This window comes from Zootoca vivipara, chromosome 1 (genome assembly GCF_965207765.1).
Source record: "Zootoca vivipara chromosome 1, rZooViv2.hap1.1, whole genome shotgun sequence".
Classification (NCBI taxonomy): Eukaryota; Metazoa; Chordata; class Lepidosauria; order Squamata; family Lacertidae; genus Zootoca; species Zootoca vivipara.
In genome coordinates, this window is record NC_142582.1 from 123,425,584 (window position 1) to 123,453,424 (window position 27,841).

General features: G+C 47.0%; 1 protein-coding gene across 3 annotated transcripts in view; it reads left to right on the forward strand.

The window, feature by feature from the left end:
* The window catches only part of AHNAK2 (AHNAK nucleoprotein 2), a 96,271-nt gene that overhangs the window by 8,256 nt on the left and 60,174 nt on the right, over positions 1-27,841 (forward strand). The window contains exon 1 of one of the 3 annotated variants that reach the window (XM_088673565.1): positions 25,703-26,277. The exons of the other annotated variants lie outside the window; for them this stretch is intronic. The gene's annotated coding sequence lies outside the window, so the exon portion shown is untranslated. Of the gene's footprint in view, positions 1-25,702; positions 26,278-27,841 lie in introns of those variants that run through there. 3 annotated transcript variants of the gene reach the window in all.

Consider the following 27,841-nt stretch of genomic DNA (forward strand, 5'->3'; position numbering starts at 1 on the left):
TTCCGGTTCTACGATTCTATGATAACCGAGTGCAATGTATGTCAGGAACACTGGGAAAAGTCCAAAGACTAGTAATTAAACTTGAATATTTGCATCATGAGGCAAGTCATCACCTGCCTCAATAATAAATCAACAGTGTGTTTACAGCAGGACTAGCCAATGTGGTGCATTTGGGACTACAACTCCCATCAGCTCCAGGCAGCATAGCCAATGGTCAAGGATTATGGTAGTTGTAGTCCACATCTGGCCATTGCTGTCCCTGGTCTACAGCACTTTGCACAGGGCAGCTCAGCATTTGTCCTGCTGTACAAGTAGCTGGCTATGCAATTCTATGCATAACTAAGTTCTCTGGGTGGTTTGCATGCCTCTTCAGAAGTACCGGTAATTCCATCTGAGTTTATTGAGGCTTATTCCCAGGTAAGTGGGTAGAAGATTTCAGTGGGTGATGGTATTTCCCCAGTTCTCTGGGTTCCCTAGTTCAGGCATGGCCAAACTTGGCCCTCTAGCTGTTTTGGGACTACAACTCCCATCATCCCTGACCACTGCTCCTGTTAGCTAGGGATGATGGGAGTTGTAGTCCCAAAACAGATGGAGGGCCAAGTTTGGCCATGGCTGCCCTAGTTTCTTTCTGGCCACTGTTCAAGGCGATGGTTCTTACTTTTGAAGTCCTAAATGAAGGAGACAGATTATGTTCCTCCAGATGTTCGATTCTGACTCCCATCATCTCACTGGCCATGTTGGCTGGGTCACATGGGAGCTGGAGTCCAACAACCTCTGGCCTGTACCAGATGTGCTCCCTCTGCCCTGAGAAGGCTAGGATCGAGGTACCTACAGATCCAGCCTCCGATAAGGACCTGACCATTAGAGACAGAATTATTTGCCACAATATAGACGTGGTGTTCTAGGAGAATCTCTGCAGGGATCTGCAGGGCGGTGGCGGCAGCGGCAGCAGCAGCAGCCAAGGTTCATGCCAAGAAGTTGAATGGACCCAAGGTGAGGTCTGGTCTGTGCACAAGACAGAAGGCAATGCAGCCCAAGAAAGTTGACTCACGCTATGAGATCTTCTGCTATAAATGCAACGAGAGAGAGAGAGAGAGAGAGAGAGAGAGAGAGAGAGAGAGAGAGAGAGAGAGAGAGAGAACAAGGGAAAATGCTCATAGCTGGCGTGGAACGCAATACAGCTTTAAATAGTACACAGCATTTGGAAAGGTTTGTCGTATGAATAATGAGTTTGCACAATGCTATAGTTACCCCCAGATAAACAAAAACCAGGAATGTTGCTTCCTGGTCTCGGGACAAAGGACAAGCTGGTGCCCTCCATTCCATGTGCAGAATACAACCTGTTCGGCAACTGAACCGACGCCAGCAGCACTGACAGGACCTCCCCTGCTTATTGTAGGGTCAAATATGGCTAGTGTTGCAAGAGATGCTCCTTTACGAAATTGGGTCCCTAGCTGTTTGGGGCTTCGTGTGCTAGTGCCCCACAGCTCACTGGCAGCCAATGTATGCAGCACTTCCAGGGCCACTGACACTTAATCCCATTAGGCTGCCCCATTTACCGACCTATCGGTAGCAGCTGCATCCTGCAGTAGCTGGGACCTCCAGACCATCTTCAAGGGCAGCCCCACATACAGTGCATTACAGTAGTCCAGACGGGACCAGAGCACGGGCAACTGAGGCCTGGCTATCCCAGTCTAGCTGTAGCTGGCAAATCAGCCTAAAAAGGGCATAAGCACTCCGAGCCATGAAGACACGAGACTCCAGCGACAGCTTGCAATCCAGGAGTACTCCTATACTGCTTAAGAGCGGTTGTGTCAATGGCCTTCAACATTTCAATTAGACCAGAAAGGAATCAGCTCCCAGCGAAGAAGTTGCATGGAGCAACAGCTGCAATTTAAGTTGGATCCCGAGATAATATTTTGCCAGAGACGGATTATGAACAAATAAAAGCGAGATCAAAACCCTTGCCAACCAATATAAAGTGAAGTGTTTATTCAGAAGCAAATATGCCAGCAAAAGTGAAGCGCCTTGCTAGAATGAAGTATAAAAACAAAGCGGACAGTCCTCCAATCGTGGGAGGGTGAAAGAAGCTAACACCAGTTTCAAGCCTGGCTGCTTATGGGAAGCTTGAGAAACTAGTTTCGCTATGGAAATAAAAGCTTGTTGCAGATGGATTCCATTTTACTCCGCAGTGTAACGATTTGAAAACAGATGAAAACGGGATGCAGGTGGTCCCACACCTCTTCATTTACCTGAGGTGTATCCACACCTCTTCATTTACCTGAGGCATCTGCAGGGAGGGGAAAGCATGGATAACCTAATGTTGTTGTTTAGTCGTTTAGTCGTGTCCGACTCTTCGTGACCCCATGGACCATAGCACGCCAGGCACTCCTGTCTTGCACTGCCTCCCGCAGTTTGGTCAAACTCATGTTCGTAGCTTCGAGAACACTGTCCAACCATCTTGTCCTCTGTCGTCCCCTTCTCCTTGTGCCCTCCATCTTTCCCAGCATCAAGGTCTTTTCCAAGGATTCTTCTCTTCTCATGAGGTGGCCAAAGTATTGGAGCCTCAGCTTCACGATCTGTCCTTCCAGGGAGCACTCAGGGCTGATTTCCTTAAGAATGGATAGGTTTGATCTTCTTGCAGTCCATGGGACTCTCAAGAGTCTCCTCCAGCACCACAATTCAAAAGCATCAATTCTTCGGCGATCAGCCTTCTTTATGGTCCAGCTCTCACTTCCATACATCACTACTGGGAAAACCATAGCTTTAACTATACGGACCTTTGTCGGCAAGGTGATGTCTCTGCTTTTTAAGATGCTGTCTAGGTTTGTCATTGCTTTTCTCCCAAGAAGCAGACGTCTTTTAATTTCGTGACTGCTGTCACCATCTGCAGTGATCAAGGAGCCCAAGAAAGTAAAATCTCTCACTGCCTCCATTTCTTCCCCTTCTATTTGCCAGGAGGTGATGGGACCAGTGGCCATGATCTTGGTTTTTTTGATGTTGAGCTTCAGACCATATTTTGCGCTCTCCTCTTTCACCCTCATTAAAAGGTTCTTTAATTCCTCCTCACTTTCTGCCATCAAGGTTGTGTCATCTGCATATCTGAGGTTGTTGATATTTCTTCCGGCAATCTTAATTCCGTCTTGGGATTCATCTAGTCCAGCCTAATAAGGGAGAAGTTTTTCAAATGTGCATCAAGTAACTGCATCCATCCCTGTGGATGGCAGGATCTATATTCAAACTGGATTGAATGGGTGCTTTAGTTGACATTCCTGCATCGTAGGGGGTTGGACTAGATGACCCTCAGGCACCCTTCCAACTTGTACGAAAGAAGTGTGTTGAAGATGAGCATGAATGATTCCAGACTGAGAAAAACTACATTTTTGTGCTGCAAAGGGGTTAGCGTGTGTGCAGTCTCAGCTGACTTGTGATATGCCTTCCATTGAAGGAGTTAACCCTATAAGAAAGGAAATGCAGGCTCTTGAAATGGTCCTCCTCCTCCTCATTTTGTTTGTATGCCGCCTTTCCAGGGTTACAACCATGCTCAAAGAAAGAGCCAGTGTGGTGTAGTGGTTAAGAGCGGTAGACTTGTAATCTGGGGAACCGGGTTCGCGTCCCCGCTCCTCCACATGCAGCTGCTGGGTGACCTTGGGCTAGTCACACTTCTTTGAAGTCTCTCAGCCCCACCCACCTCACAGAGTGTTTGTTGTGGGGGAGGAAGGGAAAGGAGATTGTTAGCCGCTTTGAGACTCCTTCGGGTAGTGATAAAGCGGGATATCAACTCCAAACTCTTCTTCAAAGTCAACCGCCATTGCGAAGGATCGGAGCCACTCAGTATTTTGTGTGTGGTACCCTAACACTTTGCAGACACGCTCCTAAAAGTGTAAAGCATGACTGTGACAAGCTGGGCAGGGGCTGAGAGAAGGAGGCAACGTGCTTTCTGCTTGTCAGAAAAACTGGGAGTTGGTCGAGAGCACATTTGGTGGCAAGTCCATGCATGTTGGCTAGCACTGCATGACACAGCATCCTGCCTCAAGCTCTGATAAAAAAAAAATGTAATCTGTCTCCAGCCTTAATGCAAAATGACCAATGGCCAGTCACCTTCATATCCCCTATAATAGAAATCAGAAGTGATGGCAGATGGGCTGTACAGTCTGGGAAGATTTCCAAACTTTTTTCTTTTTCTTTTTTAATAAAGTCATTTAAACAGGCTTTGGCAGTGGTGTGTGAGCAACACTGCAGATGTGCTCTGGGTGAGGGTTAAGCTAGAGGACAGGTAGGGAACAGACTCTGGCAGCGAACTGGTTGGTTTCCTTTATGCAGCTCTTTTTAAAATACACTCTGGCCTGGAGCTGAACCCAGATGTGAGCAGGGAGAGGAGATAATGTCATATTTATCCCATTCTGATGGACGGGAGACCCGGCAGCTCTACAAAGGTAACAATGCACACAACTTGCACTGTTGAGATTTTTCTTAGAAAAAGAAGAGTACTTTTGAGAATTTTCTCTGAATATTTTCCATCTTTTTGTGGTACCCAGGTTGCCAAATACACAAACGGGCCATAGTGTTTATGCTTCTTAGGGTTGAAAACATGCATACCATCCAAGTGCCCCTATTTTCCGGGGACAGTCCTGGAATTAGAAAAGCCATCCTGGCTTCTCAGTTTGACCCCAGAATGCCCTTATTTCCTCCGCCAGGACAATGAGCCAGCACTTCTCCTGAGTAGCAGTGGCTGCGAGGGAGCTTCCTGTTGCCTCTCCAGGTTCTTTCCAGGGCCACTGCCACTGGCCTCCTCCCTTGGCCACCAAGGCTCAGCCCCATGTGACATGCTAGCTCTGACGTACAGGCAGAGGGCAGGGCCCCCCTGGGCTGGAAAAAAGGGGTAGCAGAGTAGAGCACTTTGTGCATTTGTTTCTACAGTGGTACCTCCGTTTAAGTCCACAATTGGTTCTGGAAGTCTGTACTTAACCTGAAGTGAACTTTCCCATTGAAAGTAATGGAAAGTGGATTAATCCATTCCAGACAGGTCCGTGGAGTACTCAGCCTGAAGCATACTTAACCCGAAGTATGAGTGTAATTGGTTCTGGAAGTCTGTACTTAACCTGAAGCGAACTTTCCCATTGAAAGTAATGGAAAGTGGATTAATCCGTTCCAGACGGGTCCACGGAGTACTTAAACTGAAAGTACTCAAACCGAGGCGTACTTAAACCGAGATATGACTGCATATTAAAAAACGCTTTGTGCAAGGAGTCTTGATTTTTTATTTTTAAAAATGCTTTGTGCATTTGCATCTAATCTTGCCCCTTCCAAAATGTATTTCAAAATGTTTCCTTTTGTAAATCTACCAAGGAATAAGACATTAAAAACCTTGATGTAATCAGATGATCGAAACATAACTAAGAGTTTTAAAAACGAATCTGCATGTTCATTTAGCAAGGCGCATATAATCCTTTACATAAAATATGTATTTTTGTGCACACTTTTGCACACAAACAAAACGCAGAGAAGCGCATAAAATCATACCAGGATTTGCATTCTGACCAGCAAACCTGTTTAGACCCAGCTCTGGCTTCAGAGAGCTCTTCCCATGGTTCCTGTGTGCATGCGAAGCACGCCGAGGACTTCAGATGCTCTGTATGAGAGCTAAGCTGTATTATTATTAATAATAAATCTTTTAAGTACCTAAAATAGCCGGGTAGTGTACTGAGATAAGATAAAAGACAGTCTCCACTTGCAGGTTTACAGCCTTCAGGAGGCTGGGGGGCGGGTTGTTAAAAAAGAGAGAGGCAGCAGACCACAAGTGCTAAAAGCATCATTTGTGGGAAATGAGAGGCATTTTTTTGTATAAAGCGGGTCAAGAAGTAGCCATGTGTAAGATAATAAAGGGGAGGGGCTTCCAGTAAAAGGGAGCATAAACTGGGAAATGTCATGTTGGAAGGATAAAACATAGAAAACATGGGGTGTGGAGATCAGAGCCAGCAGAAAGTAATGTACTGTAGCATGTAACGTACAAATGTTATAGAAACCGCACAGTGCATAACCAGATAGGAGCTCCCTTTGCACTACAGTCATACCTTGGTTTAAGTACGCCTCGGTTTGAGTACTTTCAGTTTAAGTACTCTGCGGACCCGTCTGGAACGGATTAATCCACTTTCCATTACTTTCAATGGGAAAGTTCGCTTCAGGTTAAGTACGCTTCAGGTTAAGTACTTTACAGACTTCCAGAACCAATTGTGTTTGTAAACCGAGGTACCATTGTACTGGGCAAGGGCTTCAAATTGGTCCAAGGCGCTGATGTCTTTTGATCAAACCATGGGTGCGAGTCGGTGTTGGGCTAAGTCTCTCACTCCATCAGTGCAAAGATTTCTGCTGCACACAACAGAACATTCTCCCTTCTCTTCTCCTTTTGCACGCCCTAAATCTATTCTGAATGCTCTTCCAATCCTCTGCAACAGATTTTATAGCATTGTAGAATTGTAGAGTTGGAAGGGACCGCCAGGGTCATCTAGTCCAAACCCCTACAATGCAGGAATCTCAGCTAAAGCATCCATGACAGATAGCAATCCATTCTCTGATTTAGAAGGAGAGTCCACCACCTCCCGAGGGAGACCGTTCCATGGTCAAACGGGTCTTACCGTCAGAAAGTTTTTCCTGATGTTTAGTCAGACTCTCCTTTCTTGTAACTTGAAGCCGTTGGTCCGAGTCGGACCCTCTAGAACAGGAGAAAACAAGCTTGTTCCCTCTTCCAAGGGACAGCCCTTCAGATATTTCAAGATGGCTGTCATATCAGTCGCCTCTTTTCTAGGCTAAACATACCCAATTCCTTCAACCATTCCTCATAAGGCTTGGTTTCCAGGCCCAGATTTGGGAGGTTCTGAGGAAGGGTGTCCAATGGGGTGTCTGAGGAAGGGTGTCCAATGCAGAGGGTGTCCAATGGGGATTGCACAATCACAATCACACACGTGGGGATGCTCACACTGATGGGACATGACAGTTGAGTGCCACTCCTTTTTTCCGAGACTGTCACTTATTTGGGTTTGATCCCAGAGGAGGACCCCAGTAAACTGGTATCCGGATTTTTCCCCCCCTTCCCATTCTCCGGCACAACCCTTGCATTATTTCCAAATAAAGTGGGTCTTTATAAGTTGAAGAACCCTTCCTTGTCTACACTATAGATGTGGGAAACATGGCACTCTAGATCAGGGGTGTCAAACTCAAATTCATCGGGGGCCGCATCAGCAGTTTGGTCACCCTCAAAGGGCCGGTTGTATCTGTAGGACTATGTGTCCACTCTTTATTATCATAAATTATTGTCACTGCATTCAATTATTACTGTTTTTTGTAATAATGTAAGTAATAACTATCTCTGAAAGCAGAAACATAGTCAGAATAATGGCAAGTAGATATTCAAATGTACAATTATTGTACAATTTAATGAAAAATGATTTTTCGTAACTGCACTGGGTAGTGGAGGCTCACTAGGGTTTCATGCAGGACCTTTGCAGAACTACTAGTACCTGGAGATGCTGGGGTCCTTCTGCATTCAGGACAGATGTTCTGCCAGTGAGCCACCAAAGGGACTGGCTGAGGTTGACTCACTGGAGCTGCTCTCCTGGTTCCAGGGTTTAAGGGCCAGAAGTATAAAGCGAAGAGTAGGAAATAAGGAAGGGAATAAAGAAGGAAAGAAAAAGAAAGAGGGAGAGAAGACGGAAAGGGAGAAAGAAGGAAGGAAGTAGAGGGAAAGAAAGAATAAGAATGAGGGAGAGGAAGAAAGATGGGAAGGAAGGAAGGAAGGAAGGAAGGAAGGAAGGAAGGAAGGAAGGAAGGAAGGAAGGAAGAAAAGAGGGAGCAGGAGGGAGAGAGGAAGGAAAGAGGTGAGAGAAAGAAGAGTAGGAAAGAAGGAATAAAGAAGGAAAGAAAAAGAAAGAGGGAGAGAAGACAGAGATAAAGAAGGAAGGAAGGAGAGGGAAAGAAAGAATAAGAACGAGGGAGAGGAAGAAAGAAAGGGAGGGGGGGTCGCCGCCTTGATTCAGTGCCAGAAAAGAGCGCGAAGGGACCCAGGGGCAAAAAGCATTTCCCGTGCAGCGTGAGGCAGCGGGTGTCCGTTTTAGGAGAAGTGCGTAAAGCCTCAGAGTTGCAAGTTCGTGAGGGTGAGCCGCTGCTGAGCTCACGTTCATGAGGCTGAGCCGCGGCAGGAGGAGGAGGAGGTGAGGCAAGAGGAGGAGGAGGAGGCGGCTTGCCGGGTCGGTGCCCGGCAGCGCCCTGCGGAGAGTCCCGAGCCTCTGGGACGCAGCAGTGCTCTGTAGCACTTTGAATCCTCCTCCTCCTCCACGCGGCGCTGCTGGGTGCTTTGTCTGTGCTTCAGCAGCAGCCGTTTCCAGGCGCCGAGCCATGGCAGGAGGAGGGGGATTCAAAGTGCTACAGAGCACTGCTGCGTCGCAGAGGCTCGGGACTCTCCGTGCGGCGCTGCCGGGCGTTGACCCGGCAAGCTGCCTCCTCCTTCTCCTGCTGTGGCTCGGGGCGCTCCACGCAGCGCTGCTCTGGCCGCCTTTCTACCCCCACCCCCACCCCCAGCTGTTTGTCGGCGCTTTGTCGGCGCGGCGCTTTAGCAGCAAGGTCCCGCTGCTGGGTCCCGCTGGCTGGGGCGCTCGGCGGGCCACATGACGAGGTCTGGCAGGCTGGATTTGGCCCGCGGGCCTTGTGTTTGACACCCGTGCTCTAGAGGTTGTTGGACTACAGATCCCATCATCACTGACCCTTGGTCATGCTGGCTGGGGCTGATGGGAGCTGGAGTCCAAGAACATCAGGAAGCTCACAGGTTCCCCCAACCCAGCAACAAACTGCGGCTGTTGCTGCACTTCCATTCAAGTCAGGGTGCATTTTTAACCGGGAAAGGCAGAGCATGATCTGTAACTGATTTGAATGCCTTTTCTTCCCACTGGTTCACAGATACCATTTGCATACTTTCCAGCCTGCAGTATCTTGGGATAAATGGAAAGCTATTACGTATCTGCTGGGTGATGACAGCCAGCGTTCTTGTTCTTTCTGCTGATACACAAGGAGAAGGTGGAGGCCGAGAGGAATGATCTCTTGCTTGTGATCCTGTGGCATTGTTTCTGTAATGAGCTGGTAGATCAAAATGCTCTTGATTAACAGGGGTGGGGTAAACCAGGATTTGCAGTAATGTCACTTTGGAGAGGAGCCAGCTTCAGGGAGTGGAGATGGAGCAAAGTTTCCAAGATTATGAGAGCAACACGAGAGCATGCATTGCCACTGGTGGTGGGTGAATTTCTGTGGCTCAATTTGCTAACAGCTTCGTGCTGGTGTCAGAGGGGCAAAAAACACAGCTAAGAAACTTATAGATGAATTATAACATAATATTTAAAGTCACATGCTTCTCCAAGCATGGGCTTACAGTCTCTTATTCCAACTTCCAAACAACTATATTTTCTTCGCTTTTCAGAGCTCAGCACTTTCAGCCTTCTGTATCCCTGTTAAGGTTATGCCTTGCAGCTCCTATGAGAGATTCCCACTTTCAACTTCTCCTGCAGCTTTGCTCTCTTTCTTCCAAGCGCTCCAACACTCTATTCAACTTAGCAGTGTTCACAGTGGATTCTAAAACACAGTCATCTTGCTGCACACAAAACAGAGTCTGTCCTTCGCTGGATACATCCCATGTAGAATTCAGCTACCAAGCAATCAAATTTAAACACATAGTAATGCACACAAGCATTTACAATTTCAGTGAATTAAATTCCTATACAGGTACTTAACACAGTGACTATGTTCTTACTTCCACTGTTGGAGGCAGAATGCCTCAGAATACTGGCTGGCTGGAGTATATCAACATCTGGAAAGCTCTATAATGGCTGCCTTATGGTTATATACGTGGGTAGTTATATCTTGAGCAAAGTTTGGCGAACCTCCATAGCCAGACGACTTAATAGGTAAACTTCCTCGTGCTTAAAAAAGGTGGAACTTTATTCTTTTCTTTTGCTCCTTACTGCTGTGCAAAAAATTAACAAAGTTATGCAAAAGTTAAAACTCTGGAATGAGTCGAAATCCAGGCATGAATTTGTGTATGTCGCGGAATTTGAAGTCGCAGAATTTGAGTTAACTTACTGCAGAATTTGTGCTTTGTCTAACTTATCTCGCTGTTTCATGCCTCTTTTTGACCACTTGAGGGACACACCTGGTGAGCAGTCTTAATGGATTAGCCATTGAGCCTAGGGCTTGCTGATCAGAAGGTTGGTGGTTTGAATCCCTGTGACGGGGTGAGCTCCCGTTGCTTGGTCCCAGCTCCTGCCAACCTAGCAGTTCGAAAGCATGTCAAAATGCAAGTAGATAAATAGGAACCGCTACAGCGGGAAGGTAAACGGCGTTTCCATGTGCTGCTTTGGTTTGTCAGAAGCGGCTTTGTCATGCTGGCCACATGACCTGGAAGCTATACGCCGGCTCCCTCGGCCAATAATGCGAGATGAGTGCGCAACCCCAGAGTCGGTCACGACTGGACCTAATGGTCAGGGGTCCCTTTACCTTTTTATTAGAGAGCTACTGTGTTAAAATGGGATGGTGTAACATTTCAAGGTGGGTGTGACCGCCATGCTTTTGGCATATGCACTAGTTTCAGTTTAAGGGACTAGGTGAACCAAACATGGACACCAAATTCGTATCCTTGTGATGCGGTCAGTCGTAAAATCTAGTTCATGTAACAATGAGAAGTGCTTGTCAGCAGAGGAACAAATTGGGCCAGATATTCAGCTGTTGAAAAATGAGTATAGATTAAAGTCCGAGCACTGGCCTGAGAGCAGGGCACACCCACACAAACACTTACAGCATTCTTTAACCATCATGCCCCGCCGCCTGAAAGCCTAGGAAATCTAGTTTGTCCGGGGTGCTGAGAGTTGCTAGGAGACCCCCTATTCCCCTCCCAGGCCTACAATTCTGAGTGTTCCTTGGGAAGTGGGATTGACTGTTACCTACTCTGGCAATTTATTTCCTGCTTTGACACAGGGTTGGACTAGAAGACCTTTGGGATCTCCCCCATCCTGTGGTTCTACTCATTAATTTCCTGCAGTAAATGAAATGCAGACACCTTGCATCTCTGGGCATCCCTGGTGGGTCAGACCAGGCATCCCCAAACTTCGGCCCTCCAGATGTTTTGGACTACAATTCCCATCATCCCTGACCACTGGTCCTGTTAGCTAGGGATCATGGGAGTTGTAGGCCAAAGCATCTGGAGGGCCGCAGTTTGGGGATGCCTGGGTCAGACTGAAGCCCCATCAAGTCTGGCATTCTGCATCCCAAAGCAGGTGTCTCCAGGAAGTCCACTGGAGGGCATAAAGTCCTCTGCTGTTGTTCGCTACCTGCTCATAGTCTGGTGGCATGCTGCCAGTGACATACTAAGGCGGTGATTGCCTTTTTTCCCCCACCAAAATATTTATATACTTTGCCATATGATACAAAAAAAACAATTTGGTTCTCATTAATATCTACATATAATAAAATCCTGTAACTATTTAAGAGACCATCAATTAAGGTTTATGGAAAGATATTTTCTTAATTTCCTGAGTGAGGCTGGTGAAATAGAAAAAGTTTTCAGCAGGGTATTTTAAGGCTAAAACAGAAGGTGGGTGCCCAGTCTCTGTTGGCAGAGCTTTCCATAGGACTGGAGTGATGAGATTCTTAATAGCTCAGTCGGTAGAGCATGAGACTCTTAACTGCAGGGTTGTGGGTTCGAGCCCCATGTTGGGCAAAATTCCTGCCTTGCAGGGGGTTGGACTAAATGACCCTCATGGTCATAGCTGCCAAGTTTTCCCTTTTCTCGCGAGGAAGCCTATTCAGCATAATGGAATTTCCCTTAAAAAAAGGGAGAACTTGGCAGCTATGCTCATGGTCCCTTCCAACTATACAGTTCTATGATTCTATGACACTAAAGGCTCTATTTCACCAACTCAGGAGACAATCAATGATACTCCTGCAGTAGATATCAGTGATTGAGCTGGGACATAAGGGTGGCCCCTAATTCCTTATATAGCCAAGGAAATCACAGTGGCTACAGCAGAACTTCTCTAGCAAATTCCAGAGTTCCCGGAAGCCTGATCCACAATAACTTGGAGCAGGGCTCTCAGTGTGGCTGCCCCTGTTCTGTGGAACAACATTCCTGCCATGATACAACATGCACCTGCTCTCTGTACTTCGTGGAAACAAATGAAGACCTTTTTGTTCCAACAGGTCTCTCCCATAGTTTTCTACCTTGTATTCATTCTAAATTCATATTGCCGGTGTGTGGGTGTGGGTGTGTGCCTGTTTTTAAGTGTTTTTGGTGGCTTTTTGCAATTATGTTTTGTGCGTTGCTTTGACATATATGGGTGGAAGAAGATATAATTACAGATGAAACTCAGAAAATTAGAATATCGCCGAAAAGTGCATTTATTTCAGTAATGCAACTTAAAAGGTAAAACCAATATATGAGATAGATGCATGACATGCAAAGCAAGATATGTCAAGCCTTTATTTGTTGTAATTGTAATTATTTGTCGTTAGGCGGGTCAATTATAAATGGAATGCAATTAATGAAATGTAATAGCGATGTTTATTTTTGAATTATTGTAACTATTTGTTTTATTACTGTGGAATTTCCAAAAGAAAGCAATTGTAAAAATTAAAAGAAAAAGAAAAAATAATAATTTGCATCAGTGAAATAAATGCACTTTTCGACGATATTCTAATTTTCTGAGTTTCACTTGTATGGTGCCCCTGAATGTGCTTCTATGCGCCTGATCAGAAAGTACTGTGGTTACTGTGGCTAAAGCCAGGTAGCTTTTTCCAGTCACCTCTTGAGATATAAGTCCTTTATCCAGCACCCAAGAAACAACATTGCTGCACATGGCAGGCGACATGGCTTGCTTCATGCGCACCTTAATGGTTACAAACAATCATTATGGCTTCATTATGTTAAATCCCTCCTGGGGCCCCGGAAAGAACAATGGGCAATGTTGTTTCACCGCCCAGGAGGATCGTGTCCACACCCACACAAAATGTGGGTCCTCCTTCATCAATCATAGTTTGTGCTAGCAGACAAAAAGACACTGATTTGTCATGTTTATTCAGAAGTAAGTCCCATTGCATTCAGTAGGATTTACTCCCATGCAAACATGCATAGGATTGCAGCATAAGGAAAGGAGAACATTAAGATTCTGGTACAATCCTTCCTATACGACACCCAGACTACCACGCCATGTGCGAGCAGTGAAGATGCTCAAGTCTGCAAAGAAGTCCTGGCAGAGAACACTTTGCTTCAGACTCTTCTGAATATTCGGAAGGGATATTAGGACTATGATTCTGCTCACTGTGCATCAGAGGTGCCATCTGCACTGTGCATTTAAAGCTGTATCATACCACTTTAGGGACACGGGTGGCGCTGTGGTCTAAACCACCGAGTCTCTTGGGCTTGCCGATCGGAAGGTAGGCGGTTCGAGTCCCTGTGACGGAATGAGCTCCCGTTGCTCTGTCCCAGCTCCTGCCAACCTAGCAGTTCGAAAGCACACCAGTACAATATAGTTTGAAAGCACACAGGGCGGGGTACAAAGATCTGCCCGACGCTGCCACCCCCCCCAGTTGCCCAGTCCCAGGCGTGCAGGAGGGCGGAGCAGGCCGGCTGTCTCAGCATCTTGCTGGGTCACCCCCAAACTCGTGGCGCAGAGCTGCCTGCAGCAGAAGAGCCTGCCGCAGTGCTCTAACCAATGGGCGGGCTCTTTCCAGACTCAACTCTCAGGCCCCGGACTCTCAGCCTGGCGCCCCTGAGAGCCCGGCACCCGGGTGCCGGGCACCCATAGCGCTTATGGGTAAGACGGCTCTGAAAGCACACCAGTGCAATATAGTTGGAAGCCGCCCAGAGTGGCTGGGGAGACCCGGCCAGATGGGCGGGGTATAAATATTATTATTATTATTATTATTATTATTATTATTACAGTCATACCTTGGTTTAAGTACGCTTCGGGTTAAGTACGCTTTAGGTTGAGTACTCCGCAGACCGTCTGGAACGGATTAATCCACTTTCCATTACTTTCAATGGGAAAGTTCGCTTTAGGTTAAGTACAGACTTCCGGAACCAATTGTGTACTTAAACCGAGGTACCACTGTATAGATAAATAAGTATCGCCGCGGTGGGAAGGTAAACAGCGCTTCCGTGTGCTCTGGCTTCCATCATGGTGTTCTGTTGCACCAGAAGCGGTTTAGTCTTGCTGGCCACATGACCTGGAAAGCTGTCTGTGGACAGGCACCAGCTCCCTCAGCCTGAAGCGAGATGAGTGCCGCAACCCCATAGTCGCCTTTGACTGGACCCTCCAGGGGTCATTTAACTTTAACTTTACATACCACTTTAAATAGTTGTCACTTCCTTCCCCCCATGGAATCCTGGGAACTGTAGTTTGTTAATGGGCTGAGAGCTATTAGGAGACCCCTATTCCCCTCACTTGCATAAAGAAGGCTGATCGCCGAAGAATTGATGCTTTTGAATTATGGTGCTGGAGGAGACTCTTGAGAGTCCCATGGACTGCAAGACGATCAAACCTATCCATTCTTAAGGAAATCAGCCCTGAGTGCTCACTGGAAGGACAGATCGTGAAGCTGAGGCTCCAATACTTTGGCCACCTCATGAGAAGAGAAGAATCCTTGGAAAAGACCCTGATGTTGGGAAAGATGGACGGCACTAGGAGAAGGGGACGACAGAGGACGAGATGGTTGGACAGTGTTCTCGAAGCTACAAACATGAGTTTGACCAAACTGCGGGAGGCAGTGCAAGACAGGAGTGCCTGGCGTGCTCTGGTCCATGGGGTCACGAAGAGTCGGACATGACTAAACGACTAAACAACAACAACAAATTCCCCTCACTAAGCTACAATTCCCAGAGCGATTTTACCGTCTTTTCCATGGAACTTTTGGGAATTGTTGCAGCCACGCAGGCAGAGGCTGACTGCAGTAAAAACACCTGGAAGGCACCACGTCGGCTATCCCTGAATTATAGTAATCATTTCTAAATCTGCATCTATGCTTATAAAATTGACATAGGCAAATTGTATGCAAATATTAGTCATTTTGTTGTGGTGATGCATTTCCTCTCTTGGGGCAATGTGAAAGTGACTGGCTGCATGTGATGCCACATCCCACAACTCCCCTCTGCCAGGAAGTCTTTGCTGGGGATATTGGGCAATTCAGGCAAAAACAGAAATGGGGAAATGGGAGCAGAAGTTGCCACCATTCCCTTATTCTTCCTATAGTAAGGTTGGTAGTACAATAGCTTTGTAAACAAGCATTTTGGTTTCCCTGCGAATGTCCCAGTCCTCAAACATTCTGCACTTCAATCGGGAGAAAGCCGCAATGGCAGAGCTCAGGCGATGCTGGATTTCGGCATCAATGTTGGCCCTTGTGGAAAGGTAACTGCCTGGGTAGGAGAAGTGATCAACATTTTCCAACGTTACACCACTGAGTTGGATTTGTGGTGCTGCAGAGGGGTTATTTTGTACTTGTTGGTGCAGCACTTTGGTTTTTTGGATGTTGACTGATAGGCCAAGCTTTTCGTAAGTTTCTGCAAAGATATTTAGGATGGTTTGGAGGTCATCCTCTGAGCGTGCACACACTATGTTGTCATCAGTTTGATATATCTGTTCGATATATGATTTCTACTCCGGTGGGGAGTGTTAAATCATGGGTAAGAAGGATGAAGACACAGCTCTCAAAACAACCAGCTCTTTATTCTAGCTCTAAGTCCAGACTGAACAGTAGCTTAGCCAACTGGCTTATATAGTACTCAGTAACTTGCAACAGTAACAAACTTCCCCTAGCTACCCAATCCGTGAACAACACTCTCAATCCTTCATTTGCATGTTGTGGACCTGAGTGAGAACTGCAGCCACAGTGGGCAGGGTAAGAACTGCAGCCACGGTGGCCAGAAGGAGTACTGCAGTTAACTTAATACATAAGACCCCTTCCTACCCGGATGAGGTGTTAGGCCCTGCCCCCCAATTCGTAAAGGTTACATTAGGCACTGTAAGTGTATGGTTGCTAATTTCACATACAATCTTATTTGTTTCACCAAGACACTTACGGTAACAACAACATATGTTTAAACTAATTACAAGTTGCATATACTGATTCATTAGGCAACATAATCCTAAAGATAGGCCGGATGACTATGAGCTCGATTAGACCGACAAGGTATTATTGGAGAGGCAGCCAGGCTACCTGAGCCTGGGGAACTGCCCGCTCCAGGAGCCGCAGGTGAATGGTTCGAGTCTGAGGCTTCCGCGTCGGCTATTGCAGTGGCAGCTTCAGGCTGTGGTTGTACAGGAGGCTCCGTTGGGGGTGCTGGTGAAGGTTGTCTATGTGCTGGATATACTTCCTCAGCAGTGCTTGGTAGCTGGCCAGCCTCTGCCAGGGCCAGCGGAGGCACTGTTCCAGTGTCCAAATTCCCTGCCTGGTGGCGCAGCTGGTCGATGTTCCAGCGCCATAACTGGTCGAAGTTCAAAGCCACCTGATATGATTTTGGTCCTGTAACCCCAACCACCACAGCCGGCATCCAGGGAATCTCTCCTGCATACCGTAGTTCCTTGCAAACACCTTGTCCCCTGGCACAAAGGACCGTGGCAAGTTAGCACAGCCTGGGGGATCTTCCACAGCAAAATCTGGGTGCAGCCGGTCAAGAGAAGAATGCAGGCGGCGGCCCATCAAAAGTTCGGCCGAACTCCGCCCTGTCATTGTACACGGGGTGATGTGCTGGACAAACTCGGCTACCCGTTCATGCCAGTCCCCGTGGTCCATGCGCGCCAGTGCCTCCTTAGCCGAGCGAACCATTCTTTCCGCCTGGTCATTGCTGGATGGATGGAAAGGTGCCGTCAGAGCATGGCGGATGCCCCTGCCCAGGAGGTAGCGCCCGAATGCGCTTGATGTGAACTGTGGCCCGTTGTCCGATACAAGTACATCAGGCAACCCATGGGTGGCGAAAAGCCTCTGTAGCACACGTGTAATGGCTTCTGAAGTGGTTGAGGACATCAGAACCACTTCCAGCCATTTAGAGTAAGAGTCCACTACCACCATAAAATTGTGGCGGTGGAATGGCCCTGCTAGGTCAGCGTGCACCCTCAACCAGGGTGCCTTGGGGGTCTCCCATGAGTTTCTGCAGTGCACTGGTGGATCTAGCCTTGATTCTTGACAGGCCTGGCATGATTCGACCCAGGATTCGATGGCTTTGTCCATGTTTGGCCACCATACAAAACTGCGCGCCAATGCCTTCATGCGCACAATTCCGGGGTGGCCGATGTGGAGCGCCTGAAGGACGTGTTGATGAAGCTTAGGTGGAATGATGACTCGGTTTCCCCACAGGAGACAGCTGCGGTGAGCCAATAGTTCGTGCTGCCGTTGTGCGAAAGGTTGAAACTCTGGGTCAATTGGCCCTTTCGGCCATCTCCTCCACACCCAGTTGAGCACGCGGGCGATGGTGTGGCCACCATGGCTGCAGTTAACTTAATACATAACAGGGAGTTTCCCATCGACAAAGTGTAGGTTCAACCAACTTCGTTGGACTGGTCATGTTGTGCGGATGCCTGATGATCGTCTTCCAAAGCAACTACTCTATTCTGAACTTAAAAATGGAAAGCGTAATGCTGGTCGTCAACAAAAGAGGTTTAAAGACTGTCTCAAGGCAAACCTTTAAAAATGTAGTATAAACACTGACAACTGGGAAACACTGGCCTGCGAGCACTCCAGTTGGAGAACAGCCTTTACCAAAGGTGTCATGGGCTTTGAAGAAACTCGATCTCAGGACGCAAGGGAGAAATGTGCTAAGAGGAAGGCACACTTGGCAAATCCACACTGTGATCAACTCCGGCCTGGAAACCAATGTCCCCACTGTGGAAGGACGTGCGGATCCAGAATTGGCCTCCACAGTCATTTACAGACCCATTGTTAAAATCGTGTTTATGGAATACAACCTTACTCGGCTACGAGTGATCGCCAAAGAAGAAGAAGAAGAAGATTCTTCCTATGTCCAGAATGGAAATCATCCTAGTGAATATGATTAGTATCTGTAATTGGTGTTGCTTTCAATCTGCCAATGATGGGTAATCTATTATATCCCCCCCATTCGTACTGCCCCCCCTTTTTAATGAATGGGGTAGAATAATGTAATTACACAACTGCTGCAGCAGCCAGTGACACAAATAGCAGAAGGCAGCAGTAGTTCTGGGCAGAAGGCAAACTGCAGCAGAAGGGAAACAGGACTGTATGTGAAAATACATGGCAGAAAATACATCCCTGAATCTAACCTCTCCTCCTCCTCCTCTGGCAACTGAAACGAAGCTAAATTATGCATAACTGCATTTGCTCTCAATTATTTCTCATGAGCCCCCTGCACCTCCCCACTATCCAAATTCGATTGCAATCTCCCCGAGCCAAAAGTCTTTCCTTTTGCTTTATTTCATTCTGCTGGTACTATATAAATACTGAGCGGTATAAGGTTTCCCAGCTTTGCATGCAACAAGCTGTCAAGTTCCTTTAATGTCATTCTCATAAAGGGAGGAATTATGTCAACTAACCAACGTTTGGCCCACACGTGTCCTTGATTAGATTAACAAAGTGATTTGTTGAAAGAGCCGTTTCTGTTGGCTCTGCGAGTTGAAACACCATTTGATTTTAAATTGGGCGTTGCTGCTCTCAAAGCAATAATCAGGGGAGGCTTGAGTACCTCTCTGACAAATTGTTCCAGGGGGGCAGCAATTGGTAGCTCCCAGGACATCCTTTTTGGACACACACATTTGCCACCATCTCTGTGCTTCCTCAAATGACCGTCTCCACATCCATACCACACATTTAAAGCACATTCAACCCACAAGCACATGGTCCCCCCCCAAAGAATCCTGGGAACTGTAGTTTCCAGAACTACAATTCCCGTTATCCTCAGAAATCTGCAGTTCCCAAGATTCCTTGGGGGCAGCCATGTTCTTTAAATGTGGGTTGAATGTGCTTTAAATGTACAGTGTGGGTGTGAGTTGAGAGATTGGAGGCAAAAATGGAGGGTCATTCCTCCCAGGTTCAATCCCTGGCATTTTTACTTTAAAGCGGCATTTCCTGGTGTTTTCCAGATGTTTTGGACTACCACTCCCATCAGCCCAAACCAGCACAGCCATACTGGCTATGGCTGATGGGAGTTCCAATCCAAAACTTCCAGAGGGCACCAGGTTGAGGTGGGCTGCCTTAGAGGAAGTGCTAGCAGAACGACCTCATAACTGCTTCCAGACAGAGTGGGCAAAGAGCTTAAGTGCATAACACAGCAGCTTCCTAGGTCTCCTGTCTTTATCCCTAAACTAATGCTTCTCAAACTTAGGCCACATCTGCACTATGCATCTGAAGCAGTATCATTCCATTTTTAACACTCATGGCTTCCCCAAGGGACTCCTGGGAACTGTAGTTTGTTAAAGATGCTGAGAACAATTAGGAGACCCCCTATCACCCTCATAGTGGTTTTAACAATCAGTCCCTCTTCTGAGGAAACTCTGATAATTATAGCTGCTCTGTGAGGTGAATCAGGGCCTCCAAACCATTCTCCGCACCCACAACCAACTACAGTTTTCAGGGTTCTTTGGAGGAAGCCATGACTGCTGAGCAGTATAATTCTACTTTTGATGTATAGTGTATTTTTTTGGCTTCAGAGGGTTGTCAGCAAACATTCCTGCTGCAATGTTTCACCTTGATTCCCAATTTTGATTAATCGGTGTCAAGCACCTTGCCATTTCCTGTGTTGTGAGGAGGGCTAAGGCCGCATGATTTCTATTTCTTGTTTTCATTTATTGAATTTATATCCCGCCCTACCTCCTGAAGGAGGAATGTTAAATAGTGCTCGCAGTAGTTCACTTCAATTACTCTGGCTCCACGCTGACTTTGCCTCCGCTGCTGTGGAACCCAGAGCACTCAGCTCTGCATATGCAAAGGCGAGGCAAAATAAGTTTTCATTGCAGGTTGCCAAGTGCCCTGGAATGTACCGGTATAATAGCCGGTGGCAAACCTGGAAGGCCTGCGTTTGAATTTCCTAAATGCAGGGATGAGTAATGTTATGAGAATTATAAGGTCTAAGATATAAAATAAATGTTCAAAAATGTACCAGGCAAACACATACATAAGTGTATAAACCACGTGTCTGAAATAGTAAAGGTAAAGGGACCCCTGACCATTAGGACCAGTCGTGACCGACTCTGGGGTTGCGGCGCTGATCTCGTGTTATTGGCCGAGGGAGCTGGCGTACAGCTTACAGGTCATGTGGCCAGCATGACAAAGCCGCTTCTGGCGAACCAGAGCAGCGCACGGAAAGGCCTTTTACCTTCCTGGCGGAGCGGTACCTATTTATCTCATTGCACTTTGAGGTGCTTTCGAACTGCTAGGTGGGCAGGAGCTGGGACCGAGCAACGGGAGCTCACCCCATCGCAGGGATTTGAACCGCCGACCTTCTGGTCGGCAAGCCCTAGGCTCTGTGGTTTAGAGTAGACCACAGAGCCACCCACGTCCCTAGTCTGAAATAGTACAGGGGAACAGTCCTGACGCCATTTTGACTCTCCCAAATTGACCTCAAATATTTCTCTGCAAGGAGGAAGGAAATGGGAAAAGCTTTCCAAGTGTCTTTGGACTGTAGGGGCTTACACCTCCCTGCAAATACAGTCTGGCAAGTATCTGTTAAGCTGAGCACACTAGCAAAGGAATGGCCAGGCTACCCAGAAAAGGTAATCAGATAACGCCTTATCAGGTATTCTGGCAAACAGGAGAGAAGCAAAACAGTAACAAACCTGCAGGCACCCAGTTTGCAGAAACTCACAGCCAACATGGTGGCCCCAGTCACTCTGGGCAGTTTCCAACATAGATAAAAAAACATAATAAAACAATAAACATTTTTTTAAAAAAACCACCTTCCCTATACAGGGCTTTTGGGGGAGGGGGGTCAGATAACTCCATACCGTCCAACATTTCCTCTGGTGAAAATAGGGATATCCTAAGAGAAAGCGAGACATTCCAGGATCAAATCAGAAACTGGGGTGGCTTCTGTAAATCTGGGACTGTCCCTGGAAAATAGAGACACTGAGACAATGGCCTGAGAATGTCTGAACAAAAGTTGTAATGACAACAACAGTAGCAGCAAATTCATTCACTTATATATTGTTGAATTGCACCATTTCACAACGCGGGTCACAGAATTGTAGTGTTTCAAGGAGCCTTGAGGGTCCAACCCCTTGCAATGCAAGACTCCATGACAGCTGGCCATCCACTCTCCACTTAAAAACCTCCAATAAATGAGAGCCCACAGTCTCCCTGAATGCACACACACAAGCCAGGCTTCTTAGCTGCTCTTAAAGGCAGCCGTTGGACCAGCTTCTCACACTGCGTGTGTTTCACCAAGAACTTCCATGCTGTTCCTTCTCGAAAACGCTCACTGATTTGGAAATGAAATGGAACAGACTTAATGACGAACACATGCAAAAGTGGCATGAACTGGAACGAGGCGGATCTGCCTGGCCCTCCATTCGTTCCAGCAGGCCCCTTTTCCATTTTGGTGGTGGCTGCACTGGATCTTTTCATTCAGAGAGGAGGGAGTCTTTTTCACCCCAGGGGCCACATTCTCTTCTGAAAAACCTTCCGAGAGCCACATGACAGTGACGGGTGCGCCTGGAGGCCAAAGTGGGCAGAGCCGTAATTATACATTTCGTGCAGTAGGCTAGTTTCTGCAAACAGACGCCTACACCTCCCCACGCCCTTCTCTCTCTCCTCCATCCAAGCAAGGAAGAAGCATCTATGGATGGCCATCTGTCGTGGATGCTTCAGCTAAGATTCCTGCATTGCAGGGGGGTTGCACTAGATGACCCTTGGGTGCCTTCCAACTCTACAATTTTATTTAAGAGTTTGAGGACACATTCCAGCCAGGCAAGAACACTCAGGACAAAGCAAGGCTGGTGAGGAGTGTGATCTGGGGAGAGGAAGCATAGTTTGGGAAGAGTTCCAAGCCCCAAATACAGAGACATAGAGGGCCACCACTTGGCCTCCCGACCTGAGCTTCCTCACCCCTGTGTTGATTGATATAGTCACAAGGCCTTTGAATGTGTTCCTAGCTTTATTCAAATTTCAATGAATCATAGAATCATAGAGTTGAGACCCCAAGGGTCATCTAGTCCAACCCTCTACAATGCACAAATCTCAGCAGGTGGCCATCCATTTAGAAGGGGGCATTGCAGTAAAGCTATTGGCTTCCTTTGAACACTCTGCATCAGAGGCAGTCAGTGTGCTGCCCTTCAGATGCTGCAGGACCACAACTCGCATCAACCTTGACTGCTGGTCAACCCTGGAGAGGCTGATGGGACTTAGAGTCCCACAGCACTCGGTTATCTCTTGATATTGTAGACTTGGGACTGGTTCAGAAAAGGGAGCAACTTCTCTATAAGGACAGATAGCCATTCAACCTCTGCCAAGGAAAGAGAGTCTCCCACCTCCATTCCACTGTCAAGCAGCTCTTACAATCAGAAAGTTCTTCCTGATATTTATTCGGAATCTCCTTTCTAGTAACTTGAAGCCGTTGGTTCGAGTCCTACCCTATAGAGCAGGAGAAGGCAACCTTGTTCCCTCTTCCATGGGATAGCCCTTGAGATATTCGAAGATGGCTAAGATGCTGTTTGCTTTTGGGGAGATGTTTAAGTATGATGATTCTAGCAGTTTACAGACTATTCACTGCCTTGAATAGAAAAAAAGAAAAGTGTGCTAATTATATTTTAAAATATATCAATTTCTTTAGATGGCAGGGCTGTATGTACTCAGGTAATCCCCCCCAAAAAAAATTATGGTGGAAGCGGTAAAGGCCTGTACATTATCAAGAAGAGAGAAGCCAAAGCCTTTCCATGAGGTGTTCCTGAAAAGTAGAACTCAGCATCAACAGAACCAACATTTGACTGTGGTTTGTGGCTCATTGATTTCTGTGCATGGAGAAGCTCAACAAGATAGCTCAGTTGGCAGAGCATGGGGCACTTAATCTCAGGGCCATGGGTTCAAGCCCCACGTTGGGCAAAAGATTCCTGCATTGCAGGGGGTTGGACTGGATGACCCTCGTGGTCCCTTCCAATCTACAGCTCTATGGTTCTAAGGTGTCAAAATCTCATTCGCCTGAAGTATTCAGCAAAGCCAAATGTAAGCAGGTTTGGGATCCAAATCCCAGAATTCAGGGGAATCATGCCATATCTTGCCACAAACGAGCAGCATGTGTGTGCATTCACTTGCTGTCGTATCTTGAGTCCTTTTGCTGGCAGATCGCACCCAACTCTTGCATTTTTAATGTGTATTCAGCAATATTTGCTCTGGTTCCAATCTGAGCTTCTTCAGCTGGGACAAAAAGGCTGAGCCACTATGCTTTCCTTCGAGATGATGATCCTGAGGTTTGTTTGCTTCTGGCATTTTATCAAAGAAGTTGATCTCCTGTTTCTCCCCCCCACCCACCCACCCACCCACTCCACTTCCCCAAAGGGGGAATCAGTGGAGGAGGGCTGGAATGAAACTTGAACAAACCAGTTTTCTACCAAATGCTAAGCAACATTTCTCGCTTATGAATATCTTGGATGCAGAACCAACACACCCTGACCTAGACTTGCAATAATATTCCAAGCGAATGCATATGCCTGACCGCCGGCTCCCAGTGTTAATTGAACATGAATATTCCACAGCCGTAGGTTTTTAAGTCCTCAAAGTGATAAAGGACTGCAGGAGGCACAGAATTAAGGCAATCCCTTGCATAGTTTCCCAGGAGTTAGCCCCATTCACCATAGAATCATAGAATTGGAAGGGACCCCCAACGGTCATCTAGCCCAACCCCCTGCAATGGAGGGGAGCTTTCCCTGGGTAGGCTCGAACCACCAACTTTCTGGTTAACAGCCAGACACACTGCCCTATTGTGCAACAAGAGGAATTAGCATAATGGGCATTGCTTCAGGGAAAAAAAACATGCATAGGATTTGTGCGAAGTGATTGTTAGTTTAGACAGGCTTAAAAAGAGGATTAACCAACATCATGGAGGACCCACCCATCAGGGTAGGATCTTCACACAATCCTGCTCATGGTACAATCCTTCCCTTCTCTCCTCAATGTCCCATTGAGATCAGTGGGGCATACCGTTAGGTTAAAAGGTGAAGGTAAAGGACCCCTGGACGTTTAAGTCCAGTCAAAAGCAACTATGGGGTTGTGGCACTCATCTTGCTTTCAGGATGAGGGAGCTGACGTTTGCCGACAGACAGGTTTCCGGGTCATGTGGCCAGCACGACTAAATCGCTTCCGGTGCAACGGAACACCGTGATGGAAACCAGAGCGCACGGAAACATTGTTTACCTTCCCGTCGCAGTGGTACCTATTTATCTACTAGCACTGGTGTGCTTTCGAACTGCTAGGTTGACAGGTGCTGGGACAGAGCAATGGAAGCTCACCTTGTCGTAGGGATTTGAACCACAAACCTTCTGATTGGCAAGCCCAAGAGGCTCAGTGGTTTAGACCACAGCACCACCTGCATCTTAGGTTAGGTGTGCATAGGATCACAGCTCAATTTACAGGTGCTAAGCCCTGTAATGTAAGCAATGACAAAGCAGAGACATCACCTTGCCGACAAAGGTCTGTATAGTTAAAGCTATGGTTTTCCCAGTAGTGATGTATGGAAGTGAGAGCTGGACCATAAAGAAGGCTGATCGCCGAAGAATTGATGCTTTTGAATTATGGTGCTGGAGGAGACTCTTGAGAGTCCCATGGACTGCAAGAAGATCAAACCTATCCATTCTGAAGGAAATCAGCCCTGAGTGCTCACTGGAAGGACAGATCATGAAGCTGAGGCTCCAATACTTTGGCCACCTCATGAGAAGAGAAGACTCCCTGGAAAAGACCCTGATGCTGGGAAAGATTGAGGGCACAAGGAGAAGGGGACGACAGAGGACAAGGTGGTTGGACAGTGTTCTTGAAGCCACCAACATGAGTTGGACCAAACTGCGGGAGGCAGTGGAAGACAGGAGTGCCTGGCGTGCTCTGGTCAATGGGGTCACGAAGAGTCGGACATGACTAAACGACTAAACAACAACAAAGCCCTATCAACAACAACTAGTCAACCTGTCCCAGTGGCTTCAACAGGATTTCATCATGGTTGAGCTGGATCCTGGCTAGAATGCGTGTTTTTGCACTGTCCTGGCCCCAGGTATGTGATGGTAAGGAAACCCTGAGACACACATATTGCCAATCCATATGCTGATCCCACGCAGCCACACCCCCAAACCTTGGGCGCTCCACCATCGCAGGCCCACAGGTGTATGATCTTTGCATCGCGCTAGGCAATGTAATGATGACTCATGCACACACATACACACACCTGCGCACGTGGCCACAACAGGTATGCAAATCTGACAAGAGACTGTATGATTAGATCCAGGTAGGCTGCAATCCTGAACCCTGAGTCCACTGGTGCTAAAATAGCAGGGTTGCAATAAATTTGGTGGATCAGCCTGAAAAAGGATGTCTAAAGGACGACATCGGTGGCAAGATATTTAACTATGGCCCTTGCATGTGTGCTTGTGTGTGTTCTTGGCTACGTGTGTGTGTTTGTGTGTGTGTGTTTGTCTGTTTGATGAGTACAGTGACTCATTGCCCTGAGGCCAGATTGGAAATGAATCTCAGGAAGAGAGATGTTTTGTTATGTGTGCTTTCGTTCCCAATGCATTTGCAGCCACAGGGAAACTCTCTCTCTCTCTCCACCCCTGGATCCACATTGATACTTGCAAACGTAGGCTTAGAGACAGAGTCCGTATTGAAATCCGCCCGCCCCAGTCTTCTCCTTCCATGCCTGAGGGTGAGTCACAGACTCGGCAAAAGGCATGCAGAGTTGCTCCAGCCCTCAATGAAGCAGTCCAGCTGTTGCCTTCCTGTAGGGGTGGAGTAGGGGGGTCGGAGTTGGATATCACAGGCCGCCTGAGCTCCAACTGCACCACTGAGCTTGGAGTGGGGCAGGCCAGGAGGACTCCTGGCGGAGACTACGAGGCAGATCTCTTCCTAACCTGATGGGAGGAACCTCCCTGCTCAGCCTGACTTCTGAGATTCAGCAACAACACGTTTGTTTTGCTGGAGTTCTGCGTGCCTCACTTTGCAGAGCGCTGCTTGGAGGAGAAAAGGGGCTGATCCCGTACTGTTTGAACTACAGAGGCCGTTTTTGAGAACTTTTGTTTCTTTGTTTTGGTAAGTCTTTTTCCCTTCCCACCTTCTTCCTATTTTGTTGGGGTATGTGGCGGGCTTGCAGCTGCACCAGACTGCAAAGCCAGACACGAGGTTTTTGGTTCGGGGATGGTTAACTGTCTGCATGCACTGCGATTTATAGAGAGAGAGGAAAGATTGCATTGTCAAGCTGGACAGTGCTCCAGGGATGTGATGAGGAAAAGGTACAGACTCTAGAGACTATGTTGTGCGCCCACCATCAAGTCTTGCTGTGTTGCAGAAGTAAAAACCCAGAAAAGAACACCTCAGAGGTTGTGGAATTGGGCTTTTGGGTAGCTTTGAGGTGTGGGGCTTTTGATCAAAAGTATAGCAAACAGTGATGACTGAACAGATTGCTTTATAAGTTCAGAGATAAGGGAGAACTCTTACAGGTGAATGAGATCTGTATCAGAGTAAGGTATCCAGTTAAAAGTTTTCTGCTCAGACCTGTGCATGTTAGATTCAGAAGCAGAGTCCCATCAACTTCAGTCAAATATTCTTCCAGGGGCGTGTTCACAGGGTTGTATGCTGGCAAGAAAGTCTTGTGTGTATCAGGAGAGCATAGTGGCTCAGTGGGGAAGCTGGGCTCCAATGCCTTTGATTCAGTTTTTACATACAGTGGTACCTCGATTTATGAACACAATTGGTTCCGGAAGTCTGCTCATAAACTGAAGCGTTCATAAACTGAAGCGAACTTTCCCATTGAAAGTAATGGAAAGTGAATTAATCCGTTCCAGACGGTCCGCGGAGTAAGCGTTCATAAACTGAAGCAAACTTTCCCATTGAAAGTAATGGAAAGTGGATTAATCCGTTCCAGACGGGTCCGCAGAGTACTTAAACTGAAGCGTTCATAAACTGAAGCATGGGTGTAATTGGTTCCGGAAGTCTGTTCATAAACTGAAGCGTTCATAAACTGAAGCAAACTTTCCCATTGAAAGTAATGGAAAATGAATTAATCCGTTCCAGATGGGTCCGCGGCGTTCATAAACCGAAAATTCATAAACCGAGGTGTTCATAAACCGAGGTTCCACTGTATAAAGGTGAATCTATCAAAATCCACAACAGTGAGAACCAAAGCACCTTCAAAATTTGCATTGATCTTAATTTTCTGAGGCAGTTCTCCAACCAAATAAGGTTTGCAAAAAATGCATATATTTGGGGAAAGTGTGCCTGAATAGGAATGCAATAAGGTTTGCAAAAAATGCATATATTTGGGGAAAGTGTGCCTGAATAGGAATGCAATAAGGTTTGCAAAAAATGCATATATTTGGGGAAAGTGTGCCTGAATAGGAATGCAATAAGGTTTGCAAAAAATGCATATATTTGGGGAAAGTGTGCCTGAATAGGAATGCATTGGTGGAAGTAGCGTACAAAAATGGATTATATTAGGAGAAATTGCTTGTTTAAAAAATAGACAAAGTTGCATACATCAGGAGATACATCTGTGTATCTGAAGAAGTGTGCTTGCACACGAAAGCTCATACCAAAATATAAACTTAGTTGGTCTTTAAGGTGCTACTGAAGGAATTTTTTTTATTTTACATCAGGA